The sequence below is a fragment of the Struthio camelus genome, chromosome 11 (genome assembly GCF_040807025.1).
Source record: "Struthio camelus isolate bStrCam1 chromosome 11, bStrCam1.hap1, whole genome shotgun sequence".
NCBI lineage: Eukaryota > Metazoa > Chordata > Aves > Struthioniformes > Struthionidae > Struthio > Struthio camelus.
In genome coordinates this window covers 1,249,653-1,262,156 of record NC_090952.1, presented here as the reverse complement: position 1 = coordinate 1,262,156, position 12,504 = coordinate 1,249,653, and positions in this window count along the sequence as shown.

Below are 12,504 nucleotides of genomic sequence, written 5' to 3'. Positions count from 1 at the left end.
CATCAGAGGCCAGTGCCAGGCACGGGTGTGCTGGTGGTGCCTGTGAGGTCCTTGTGCATGAGGGCGTGAGAGGCCAGTGCCAGGCACATGTCTGGTGGTGGTGATTGTGAGGTCCTTGTGCCTGAGGGCATTAGAGGCCAGTGCCAATAATGTGCCTGCTGGTGGTGTTTGTGAGCTCAGTTATTCGTGACATCATCAGAGGCCAGTGTAATGCATGTGTCTGCTGGTGGTCATGCTGAAGTCCCAGTACCTGAGGGCGTAAGAGGACAGTGGCAGGAACGTGCCTGCTGGTGGTGATTGTGAGGTCCTTGTTTGTGATGGGCCTGAGAGGCCAGTGCCAGGCATGTGTGTGCTAGTGGTGACTGTGAGGTGAGTTGTGCGTGAGGGCATGAGAGGCCAGTGCCAGGGAAGTGTCTGGTGGTGGAGATTGTGAGGTCCTTGTGCGTGAGGGCGTGAGAGGCCATTGGCAGTTATTGCTGGGCTGGTGGTGATTGTGAGCTCAGATTTTCGTGACATCATCAGAGGCCAGTGCCAGGCACGGGTCTGCTGGTGGTGCCTGTGAGGTCCTTGTGCGTGAGGGCATGAGAGGCCAGTGCCAGGCATGTGTCTGCTGGTGGTGATTGTGAGGTCCTTGTGCGTGAGGGCATGAGAGGCTAGTACCAGGCATGGGTGTGCTGGTGGTGACTGTGAGGTCCTTGTGCCTGTGGGTGTGAGAGGCCAGTGGAAGGCATGTCCCTGCTCATGGTGATTGTGAGGTGAGTTGTGCGTGAGGGCATGAGAGGCCAGTGCCAGGGAAGTGTCTGGTGGTGGAGATTGTGAGGTCCTTGTGCGTGAGGGCGTGAGAGGCCAGTGCCCGGTATGTGTCTGCTGGCGGTGATTGTGAGCTCAGATTTTCGTGACGTCATCAGAGGCCAGTGCCAGGCACGTGTGTGCTGGTGCTGACTGTGAGGTCCTTGTGCCTGAGGGCATGAGAGGCCATTGGCAGGTATTGATTTGCTGGTGGTGATTGTGCGCTCAGGTGTTCGTGACATCATCATAGTCCAGTGCCAGGCACGGGTCTGTTGGTCGTGATTGTGAGGTCCTTGTGCGTGAGGGCGTGAGAGGCCAGTGTCAGGCAGATGTCTGCTGGGGGTGATGGTGAGGTGAGTTGTGCGTGAGGGCGTGAGATGCAAGTTTGAGGCACGTGTCTGGTGGTGGTGATTGTGAGGTCCTTGTGCCTGAGGGCATTAGAGGCCAGTGCCAGTAATGTGTCTGCTGGTGGTGTTTGTGAGCTCAGTTATTCGTGACATCATCAGAGGCCAGTGTCATGCATGTGTCTGCTGGTGGTCATGCTGAAGTCCCAGTACCTGAGGGCGTAAGAGGACAGTGGCAGGCACGTGCCTGATGGTGGTGATTGTGAGGTCCTTGTTTGTGATGGGCCTGAGAGGCCAGTGCCAGGCATGTGTGTGCTAGTGGTGACTGTGAGGTGAGTTGTGCGTGAGGGCATGAGAGGCCAGTGCCAGGGAAGTGTCTGGTGGTGGAGATGATTGTGAGGTCCTTGTGCGTGAGGGCGTGAGAGGCCAGTGCCCGGTATGTGTCTGCTGGGGGTGATTGTGAGCTCAGATTTTCGTGACGTCATCAGAGGCCAGTGCCAGGCACGTGTGTGCTGGTGCTGACTGTGAGGTCCTTGTGCGTGAGGGCATGAGAGGCCATTGGCAGGTATTGATTTGCTGGTGGGGATTGTGCGCTCAGGTGTTCGTGACATCATCAGAAGCCAGTGCCAGGCACGGGTCTGTTGGTCGTGATTGTGAGGTCCTTGTGCGTGAGGGCGTGAGAGGCCAGTGCCAGGTATGTGTCTGCTGGCGGTGATTGTGAGCTCAGATTTTCGTGACGTCATCAGAGGCCAGTGCCAGGCACGGGTATGCTGGTGGTGACTGTGAGATCCTTGTGCCTGAGCTCATGAGAGGCCAGTGCCAGGCACGTGTCTGCTGGTGGTGATTGTGAGGTCCTTGTGCCTGAGGGCATGAGTGGCCATTGGCAGGTATTGATTTGCTGGTGGTGATTGTGCGCTCAGGTGTTCGTGACATCATCATAGGCCAGTGCCAGGCACGGGTGTGCTGGTGGTGACTGTGAGGTCCTTGTGCCTGAGGGCGTTAGGGGCCAATGCCAGGCATGTGTCTGCAAGTGGTGATTGTGAGGTGATTTGTGCCTGAGGGCATGAGAGGCTAGTGCCAGGAGTTTTTCTGCTGGTGGTGACTGTGAGATCCTTGTGCCTGAGCTCATGAGAGGCCAGTGCCAGGCACGTGTCTGCTGGTTGTGATTGTGAGGTCCTTGTTTGTGATGGGCCTGAGAGGCCAGTGCCAGGCATGTGTCTGCTGGTGGTGATTGTGAGGTCCTTGTGCCTGAGGGCATGAGAGGCCTGTGCCAGGCACGGGTATGCTGGCGGTGACTGTGAGGTCGTTGTGCCTGAGGGCATGAGAGGCCACTGCCAGGGACGTGTGTGCTGGCGGTGGTTGTGAAGTCCTTGTGCATGAGGACATGAGAGGCCATTGGCAGTTATTGCTGGGCTGGTGGTGATTGTGAGCTCAGTTGTTCGTGACATCATCAGAGGCCAGTGCCAGGCACGGGTCTGTTGGTCGTGATTGTGAAGTCCTTGTGCGTGAGGGCGTGAGAGGCCAGTGTCAGGCAGATGTCTGCTGGTGGTGATGGTGAGGTGAGTTGTGCGTGAGGGCGTGAGATGCAAGTGGGAGGCACGTGTCTGGTGGTGGTGACTGTGAGGTCCTTGTTCATGATGGGCCTGAGAGGCCAGTGCCAGGCATTTGTGTGCTAGTGGTGACTGTGAGGTCCTTGTGCGTGAGGGCATTAGAGGCCAGTGCCAGGGAAGTGTCTGGTGGTGGAGATTGTGAGGTCCTTGTGCGTGATGGCGTGAGAGACCAGTGCTAGGTATGTGTCTACTGGGGGTGATTGTGAGCTCAGATTTTCGTGACGTCATCAGAGGCCAGTGCCAGGCACGTGTCTGCTGGTGGTGACTGTGAGATCCTTGTGCCTGAGCTCATGAGAGGCCAGTGCCAGGGACGTGTGTGCTGGCGGTGGTTGTGAAGTCCTTGTGCCTGAGGACGTGAGAGGCCATTGGCAGTTATTGCTGGGCTGGTGGTGATTGTGAGCTCAGTTGTTCGTGACATCATCAGAGGCCAGTGCCAGGCACGGGTGTGCTGGTGGTGCCTGTGAGGTCCTTGTGCGTGAGGGCGTGAGAGGCCAGTGCCAGGCATTTGTGTGCTAGTGGTGATGGTGAGGTCCTTGTGCGTGAGGGCATGAGAGGCCATTGGCAGGTATTGATTTGCTGGTGGTGATTCTGCGCTCAGGTGTTCATTACATCATCATAGGCCAGTGCCAGGCACGGGTGTGCTGGTGGTGATTGTGAGGTCCTTGTACCTGAGGGCGTGAGAGGCCATTGGCAGTTATTGCTGGGTTGGTGGTGATTGTGAGCTCAGTTGTTCGTGACATCATCAGAGGCCAGTGCCAGGCACGGGTGTGCTGGTGGGGCCTGTGAGGTCCTTGTGCGTGAGGGCGTGAGAGGCCAGTGCAAGGCACGTGTTTGCTAGTGGTGATGGTTAGGTCCTTGTGCGTGAGGGCATGAGAGGCCAGTGCCAGGCATTTGTGTGCTAGTGGTGACTGTGAGGTCCTTGTTCGTGAGGGCATTAGAGACCAGTGCCAGGGATGTGTCTAGTGGTGGAGATTGTGAGGTCCTTGTGCGTGAGGGCGTGAGAGGCCAGTGCCAGGTATGTGTCTGCTGGGGGTGATTGTGAGCTCAGATTTTCGTGACGTCATCAGAGGCCAGTGCCAGGCACGTGTCTGCTGGTGGTGATTGTGAGGTCCTTGTGCCTGAGGGCATGAGAGGCCATTGGCAGGTATTGATTTGCTGGTGGTGATTGTGCGCTCAGGTGTTCGTGACATCATCATAGTCCAGTGCCAGGCATGGGTGTGGTGGTGGTGCCTGTGAGGTCCTTGTGCATGAGGGCGTGAGAGGCCAGTGCCAGGCACATGTCTGCTGGTGGTGATTGTGAGGTCCTTGTGCCTGAGGGCATCAGAGGCCAGTGCCAGTAATGTGCCTGCTGGTGGTGTTTGTGAGCTCAGTTATTCGTGACATCATCAGAGGCCAGTGTCATGCATGTGTCTGCTGGTGGTCATGCTGAAGTCCCAGTACCTGAGGGCGTAGGAGGACAGTGGCAGGAACGTGCCTGCTGGTGGTGATTGTGAGGTCCTTGTTTTGATGGGCCTGAGAGGCCAGTGCCAGGCATGTGTGTGCTAGTGGTGACTGTGAGGTGAGTTGTGCGTGAGGGCATGAGAGGCCAGTGCCAGGGAAGTGTCTGGTGGTGGAGATTGTGAGGTCCTTGTGCGTGAGGGCGTGAGAGGCCATTGGCAGTTATTGCTGGGCTGGTGGTGATTGTGAGCTCAGTTGTTCGTGACATCATCAGAGGCCAGTGCCAGGCACGGGTCTGCTGGTGGTGCCTGTGAGGTCCTTGTGCGTGAGGGCATGAGAGGCCAGTGCCAGGCATGTGTCTGCTGGTGGTGATTGTGAGGTCCTTGTGCGTGAGGGCATGAGAGGCTAGTACCAGGCATGGGTGTGCTGGTGGTGACTGTGAGGTCCTTGTGCCTGTGGGTGTGAGAGGCCAGTGGAAGGCATGTCCCTGCTCATGGTGATTGTGAGGTGAGTTGTGCGTGAGGGCATGAGAGGCCAGTGCCAGGGAAGTGTCTGGTGGTGGAGATTGTGAGGTCCTTGTGCGTGAGGGCGTGAGAGGCCAGTGCCCGGTATGTGTCTGCTGGGGGTGATTGTGAGCTCAGATTTTCGTGACGTCATCAGAGGCCAGTGCCAGGCACGTGTGTGCTGGTGCTGACTGTGAGGTCCTTGTGCGTGAGGGCATGAGAGGCCATTGGCAGGTATTGATTTGCTGGTGGGGATTGTGCGCTCAGGTGTTCGTGACATCATCATAGTCCAGTGCCAGGCACGGGTCTGTTGGTCGTGATTGTGAGGTCCTTGTGCGTGAGGGCGTGAGAGGCCAGTGTCAGGCAGATGTCTGCTGGTGGTGATGGTGAGGTGAGTTGTGCGTGAGGGCGTGAGATGCAAGTTTGAGGCACGTGTCTGGTGGTGGTGATTGTGAGGTCCTTGTGCCTGAGGGCATTAGAGACCAGTGCCAGTAATGTGTCTGCTGGTGGTGTTTGTGAGCTCAGTTATTCGTGACATCATCAGAGGCCAGTGTCATGCATGTGTCTGCTGGTGGTCATGCTGAAGTCCCAGTACCTGAGGGCGTAGGAGGACAGTGGCAGGCACGTGCCTGCTGGTGGTGATTGTGAGGTCCTTGTTTGTGATGGGCCTGAGAGGCCAGTGCCAGGCATGTGTGTGCTAGTGGTGACTGTGAGGTGAGTTGTGCGTGAGGGCATGAGAGGCCAGTGCCAGGGAAGTGTCTGGTGGTGGAGATTGTGAGGTCCTTGTGCGTGAGGGCGTGAGAGGCCAGTGCCAGGTATGTGTCTGCTGGGGGTGATTGTGAGCTCAGATTTTCGTGACGTCATCAGAGGCCAGTGCCAGGCACGTGTCTGCTGGTGGTGACTGTGAGATCCTTGTGCCTGAGCTCATGAGAGGCCAGTGCCAGGTACGTGTGTGCTGGTGGTGATTGTGAGGTCCTTGTGCCTGAGGGCATGAGTGGCCATTGGCACGTATTGATTTGCTGGTGGTGATTGTGCGCTCAGGTGTTCGTGACATCATCATAGGCCAGTGCCAGGCACGGGTGTGCTGGTGGTGACTGTGAGGTCCTTGTGCCTGAGGGCGTTAGGGGCCAATGCCAGGCATGTGTCTGCTAGTGGTGATTGTGAGGTGATTTGTGCCTGAGGGCATGAGAGGCTAGTGCCAGGAGTTTTTCTGCTGGTGGTGACTGTGAGATCCTTGTGCCTGAGCTCATGAGAGGCCAGTGCCAGGCACGTGTCTGCTGGTGGTGATTGTGAGGTCCTTGTTTGTGATGGGCCTGAGAGGCCAGTGCCAGGCATGTGTCTGCTGGTGGTGATTGTGAGGTCCTTGTGCCTGAGGGCATGAGAGGCCTGTGCCAGGCACGGGTATGCTGGCGGTGACTGTGAGGTCGTTGTGCCTGAAGGCATGAGAGGCCACTGCCAGGGACGTGTGTGCTGGCGGTGGTTGTGAAGTCCTTGTGCATGAGGACATGAGAGGCCATTGGCAGTTATTGCTGGGCTGGTGGTGATTGTGAGCTCAGTTGTTCGTGACATCATCAGAGGCCAGTGCCAGGCACGGGTCTGCTGGTGGTGCCTGTGAGGTCCTTGTGCGTGAGGGCGTGAGAGGCCAGTGCCAGGCATGTGTTTGCTAGTGGTGATGGTGAGGTCCTTGTGCGTGAGGGCATGAGAGGCCATTGGCAGGTATTGATTTGCTGGTGGTGATTGTGCGCTCAGGTGTTCGTGACATCATCATAGGCCAGTGCCAGGCACGGGTGTGCTGGTGGTGATTGTGAGGTCCTTGTACCTGAGGGCGTGAGAGGCCATTGGCAGTTATTGCTGGGTTGGTGGTGATTGTGAGCTCAGTTGTTCGTGACATCATCAGAGGCCAGTGCCAGGCACGTGTCTGCTGGTGGTGATTGTGAGGTCCTTGTGCCTGAGGGCATGAGAGGCCATTGGCAGGTATTGATTTGCTGGTGGTGATTGTGCGCTCAGGTGTTCGTGACATCATCATAGTCCAGTGCCAGGCATGGGTGTGGTGGTGGTGCCTGTGAGGTCCTTGTGCATGAGGGCGTGAGAGGCCAGTGCCAGGCACATGTCTGCTGGTGGTGATTGTGAGGTCCTTGTGCCTGAGGGCATCAGAGGCCAGTGCCAGTAATGTGCCTGCTGGTGGTGTTTGTGAGCTCAGTTATTCGTGACATCATCAGAGGCCAGTGTCATGCATGTGTCTGCTGGTGGTCATGCTGAAGTCCCAGTACCTGAGGGCGTAGGAGGACAGTGGCAGGAACGTGCCTGCTGGTGGTGATTGTGAGGTCCTTGTTTTGATGGGCCTGAGAGGCCAGTGCCAGGCATGTGTGTGCTAGTGGTGACTGTGAGGTGAGTTGTGCGTGAGGGCATGAGAGGCCAGTGCCAGGGAAGTGTCTGGTGGTGGAGATTGTGAGGTCCTTGTGCGTGAGGGCGTGAGAGGCCATTGGCAGTTATTGCTGGGCTGGTGGTGATTGTGAGCTCAGTTGTTCGTGACATCATCAGAGGCCAGTGCCAGGCACGGGTCTGCTGGTGGTGCCTGTGAGGTCCTTGTGCGTGAGGGCATGAGAGGCCAGTGCCAGGCATGTGTCTGCTGGTGGTGATTGTGAGGTCCTTGTGCGTGAGGGCATGAGAGGCTAGTACCAGGCATGGGTGTGCTGGTGGTGACTGTGAGGTCCTTGTGCCTGTGGGTGTGAGAGGCCAGTGGAAGGCATGTCCCTGCTCATGGTGATTGTGAGGTGAGTTGTGCGTGAGGGCATGAGAGGCCAGTGCCAGGGAAGTGTCTGGTGGTGGAGATTGTGAGGTCCTTGTGCGTGAGGGCGTGAGAGGCCAGTGCCCGGTATGTGTCTGCTGGGGGTGATTGTGAGCTCAGATTTTCGTGACGTCATCAGAGGCCAGTGCCAGGCACGTGTGTGCTGGTGCTGACTGTGAGGTCCTTGTGCGTGAGGGCATGAGAGGCCATTGGCAGGTATTGATTTGCTGGTGGGGATTGTGCGCTCAGGTGTTCGTGACATCATCATAGTCCAGTGCCAGGCACGGGTCTGTTGGTCGTGATTGTGAGGTCCTTGTGCGTGAGGGCGTGAGAGGCCAGTGTCAGGCAGATGTCTGCTGGTGGTGATGGTGAGGTGAGTTGTGCGTGAGGGCGTGAGATGCAAGTTTGAGGCACGTGTCTGGTGGTGGTGATTGTGAGGTCCTTGTGCCTGAGGGCATTAGAGACCAGTGCCAGTAATGTGTCTGCTGGTGGTGTTTGTGAGCTCAGTTATTCGTGACATCATCAGAGGCCAGTGTCATGCATGTGTCTGCTGGTGGTCATGCTGAAGTCCCAGTACCTGAGGGCGTAGGAGGACAGTGGCAGGCACGTGCCTGCTGGTGGTGATTGTGAGGTCCTTGTTTGTGATGGGCCTGAGAGGCCAGTGCCAGGCATGTGTGTGCTAGTGGTGACTGTGAGGTGAGTTGTGCGTGAGGGCATGAGAGGCCAGTGCCAGGGAAGTGTCTGGTGGTGGAGATTGTGAGGTCCTTGTGCGTGAGGGCGTGAGAGGCCAGTGCCAGGTATGTGTCTGCTGGGGGTGATTGTGAGCTCAGATTTTCGTGACGTCATCAGAGGCCAGTGCCAGGCACGTGTCTGCTGGTGGTGACTGTGAGATCCTTGTGCCTGAGCTCATGAGAGGCCAGTGCCAGGTACGTGTGTGCTGGTGGTGATTGTGAGGTCCTTGTGCCTGAGGGCATGAGTGGCCATTGGCACGTATTGATTTGCTGGTGGTGATTGTGCGCTCAGGTGTTCGTGACATCATCATAGGCCAGTGCCAGGCACGGGTGTGCTGGTGGTGACTGTGAGGTCCTTGTGCCTGAGGGCGTTAGGGGCCAATGCCAGGCATGTGTCTGCTAGTGGTGATTGTGAGGTGATTTGTGCCTGAGGGCATGAGAGGCTAGTGCCAGGAGTTTTTCTGCTGGTGGTGACTGTGAGATCCTTGTGCCTGAGCTCATGAGAGGCCAGTGCCAGGCACGTGTCTGCTGGTGGTGATTGTGAGGTCCTTGTTTGTGATGGGCCTGAGAGGCCAGTGCCAGGCATGTGTCTGCTGGTGGTGATTGTGAGGTCCTTGTGCCTGAGGGCATGAGAGGCCTGTGCCAGGCACGGGTATGCTGGCGGTGACTGTGAGGTCGTTGTGCCTGAAGGCATGAGAGGCCACTGCCAGGGACGTGTGTGCTGGCGGTGGTTGTGAAGTCCTTGTGCATGAGGACATGAGAGGCCATTGGCAGTTATTGCTGGGCTGGTGGTGATTGTGAGCTCAGTTGTTCGTGACATCATCAGAGGCCAGTGCCAGGCACGGGTCTGCTGGTGGTGCCTGTGAGGTCCTTGTGCGTGAGGGCGTGAGAGGCCAGTGCCAGGCATGTGTTTGCTAGTGGTGATGGTGAGGTCCTTGTGCGTGAGGGCATGAGAGGCCATTGGCAGGTATTGATTTGCTGGTGGTGATTGTGCGCTCAGGTGTTCGTGACATCATCATAGGCCAGTGCCAGGCACGGGTGTGCTGGTGGTGATTGTGAGGTCCTTGTACCTGAGGGCGTGAGAGGCCATTGGCAGTTATTGCTGGGTTGGTGGTGATTGTGAGCTCAGTTGTTCGTGACATCATCAGAGGCCAGTGCCAGGCACGGGTGTGCTGGTGGTGCCTGTGAGGTCCTTGTGCATGAGGGCGTGAGAGGCCAGTGCCAGGCACATGTCTGGTGGTGGTGATTGTGAGGTCCTTGTGCCTGAGGGCATTAGAGGCCAGTGCCAATAATGTGCCTGCTGGTGGTGTTTGTGAGCTCAGTTATTCGTGACATCATCAGAGGCCAGTGTAATGCATGTGTCTGCTGGTGGTCATGCTGAAGTCCCAGTACCTGAGGGCGTAAGAGGACAGTGGCAGGAACGTGCCTGCTGGTGGTGATTGTGAGGTCCTTGTTTGTGATGGGCCTGAGAGGCCAGTGCCAGGCATGTGTGTGCTAGTGGTGACTGTGAGGTGAGTTGTGCGTGAGGGCATGAGAGGCCAGTGCCAGGGAAGTGTCTGGTGGTGGAGATTGTGAGGTCCTTGTGCGTGAGGGCGTGAGAGGCCATTGGCAGTTATTGCTGGGCTGGTGGTGATTGTGAGCTCAGATTTTCGTGACATCATCAGAGGCCAGTGCCAGGCACGGGTGTGCTGGTGGTGCCTGTGAGGTCCTTGTGCGTGAGGGCATGAGAGGCCAGTGCCAGGCATGTGTCTGCTGGTGGTGATTGTGAGGTCCTTGTGCGTGAGGGCATGAGAGGCTAGTACCAGGCATGGGTGTGCTGGTGGTGACTGTGAGGTCCTTGTGCCTGTGGGTGTGAGAGGCCAGTGGAAGGCATGTCCCTGCTCATGGTGATTGTGAGGTGAGTTGTGCGTGAGGGCATGAGAGGCCAGTGCCAGGGAAGTGTCTGGTGGTGGAGATTGTGAGGTCCTTGTGCGTGAGGGCGTGAGAGGCCAGTGCCCGGTATGTGTCTGCTGGCGGTGATTGTGAGCTCAGATTTTCGTGACGTCATCAGAGGCCAGTGCCAGGCACGTGTGTGCTGGTGCTGACTGTGAGGTCCTTGTGCCTGAGGGCATGAGAGGCCATTGGCAGGTATTGATTTGCTGGTGGTGATTGTGCGCTCAGGTGTTCGTGACATCATCATAGTCCAGTGCCAGACACGGGTCTGTTGGTCGTGATTGTGAGGTCCTTGTGCGTGAGGGCGTGAGAGGCCAGTGCCAGGCATTTGTGTGCTAGTGGTGACTGTGAGGTCCTTGTTCGTGAGGGCATTAGAGACCAGTGCCAGGGATGTGTCTAGTGGTGGAGATTGTGAGGTCCTTGTGCGTGAGGGCGTGAGAGGCCAGTGCCAGGTATGTGTCTGCTGGGGGTGATTGTGAGCTCAGATTTTCGTGACGTCATCAGAGGCCAGTGCCAGGCACGTGTCTGCTGGTGGTGATTGTGAGGTCCTTGTGCCTGAGGGCATGAGAGGCCATTGGCAGGTATTGATTTGCTGGTGGTGATTGTGCGCTCAGGTGTTCGTGACAGCATCATAGTCCAGTGCCAGGCATGGGTGTGGTGGTGGTGCCTGTGAGGTCCTTGTGCATGAGGGCGTGAGAGGCCAGTGCCAGGCACATGTCTGCTGGTGGTGATTGTGAGGTCCTTGTGCCTGAGGGCATCAGAGGCCAGTGCCAGTAATGTGCCTGCTGGTGGTGTTTGTGAGCTCAGTTATTCGTGACATCATCAGAGGCCAGTGTCATGCATGTGTCTGCTGGTGGTCATGCTGAAGTCCCAGTACCTGAGGGCGTAGGAGGACAGTGGCAGGAACGTGCCTGCTGGTGGTGATTGTGAGGTCCTTGTTTTGATGGGCCTGAGAGGCCAGTGCCAGGCATGTGTGTGCTAGTGGTGACTGTGAGGTGAGTTGTGCGTGAGGGCATGAGAGGCCAGTGCCAGGGAAGTGTCTGGTGGTGGAGATTGTGAGGTCCTTGTGCGTGAGGGCGTGAGAGGCCACTGGCAGTTATTGCTGGGCTGGTGGTGATTGTGAGCTCAGATTTTCGTGACATCATCAGAGGCCAGTGCCAGGCACGGGTCTGCTGGTGGTGCCTGTGAGGTCCTTGTGCGTGAGGGCATGAGAGGCCAGTGCCAGGCATGTGTCTGCTGGTGGTGATTGTGAGGTCCTTGTGCGTGAGGGCATGAGAGGCTAGTACCAGGCATGGGTGTGCTGGTGGTGACTGTGAGGTCCTTGTGCCTGTGGGTGTGAGAGGCCAGTGGAAGGCATGTCCCTGCTCATGGTGATTGTGAGGTGAGTTGTGCGTGAGGGCATGAGAGGCCAGTGCCAGGGAAGTGTCTGGTGGTGGAGATTGTGAGGTCCTTGTGCGTGAGGGCGTGAGAGGCCAGTGCCCGGTATGTGTCTGCTGGGGGTGATTGTGAGCTCAGATTTTCGTGACGTCATCAGAGGCCAGTGCCAGGCACGTGTGTGCTGGTGCTGACTGTGAGGTCCTTGTGCGTGAGGGCATGAGAGGCCATTGGCAGGTATTGATTTGCTGGTGGGGATTGTGCGCTCAGGTGTTCGTGACATCATCATAGTCCAGTGCCAGGCACGGGTCTGTTGGTCGTGATTGTGAGGTCCTTGTGCGTGAGGGCGTGAGAGGCCAGTGTCAGGCAGATGTCTGCTGGTGGTGATGGTGAGGTGAGTTGTGCGTGAGGGCGTGAGATGCAAGTTTGAGGCACGTGTCTGGTGGTGGTGATTGTGAGGTCCTTGTGCCTGAGGGCATTAGAGACCAGTGCCAGTAATGTGTCTGCTGGTGGTGTTTGTGAGCTCAGTTATTCGTGACATCATCAGAGGCCAGTGTCATGCATGTGTCTGCTGGTGGTCATGCTGAAGTCCCAGTACCTGAGGGCGTAGGAGGACAGTGGCAGGCACGTGCCTGCTGGTGGTGATTGTGAGGTCCTTGTTTGTGATGGGCCTGAGAGGCCAGTGCCAGGCATGTGTGTGCTAGTGGTGACTGTGAGGTGAGTTGTGCGTGAGGGCATGAGAGGCCAGTGCCAGGGAAGTGTCTGGTGGTGGAGATTGTGAGGTCCTTGTGCGTGAGGGCGTGAGAGGCCAGTGCCAGGTATGTGTCTGCTGGGGGTGATTGTGAGCTCAGATTTTCGTGACGTCATCAGAGGCCAGTGCCAGGCACGTGTCTGCTGGTGGTGACTGTGAGATCCTTGTGCCTGAGCTCATGAGAGGCCAGTGCCAGGCACGTGTGTGCTGGTGGTGATTGTGAGGTCCTTGTGCCTGAGGGCATG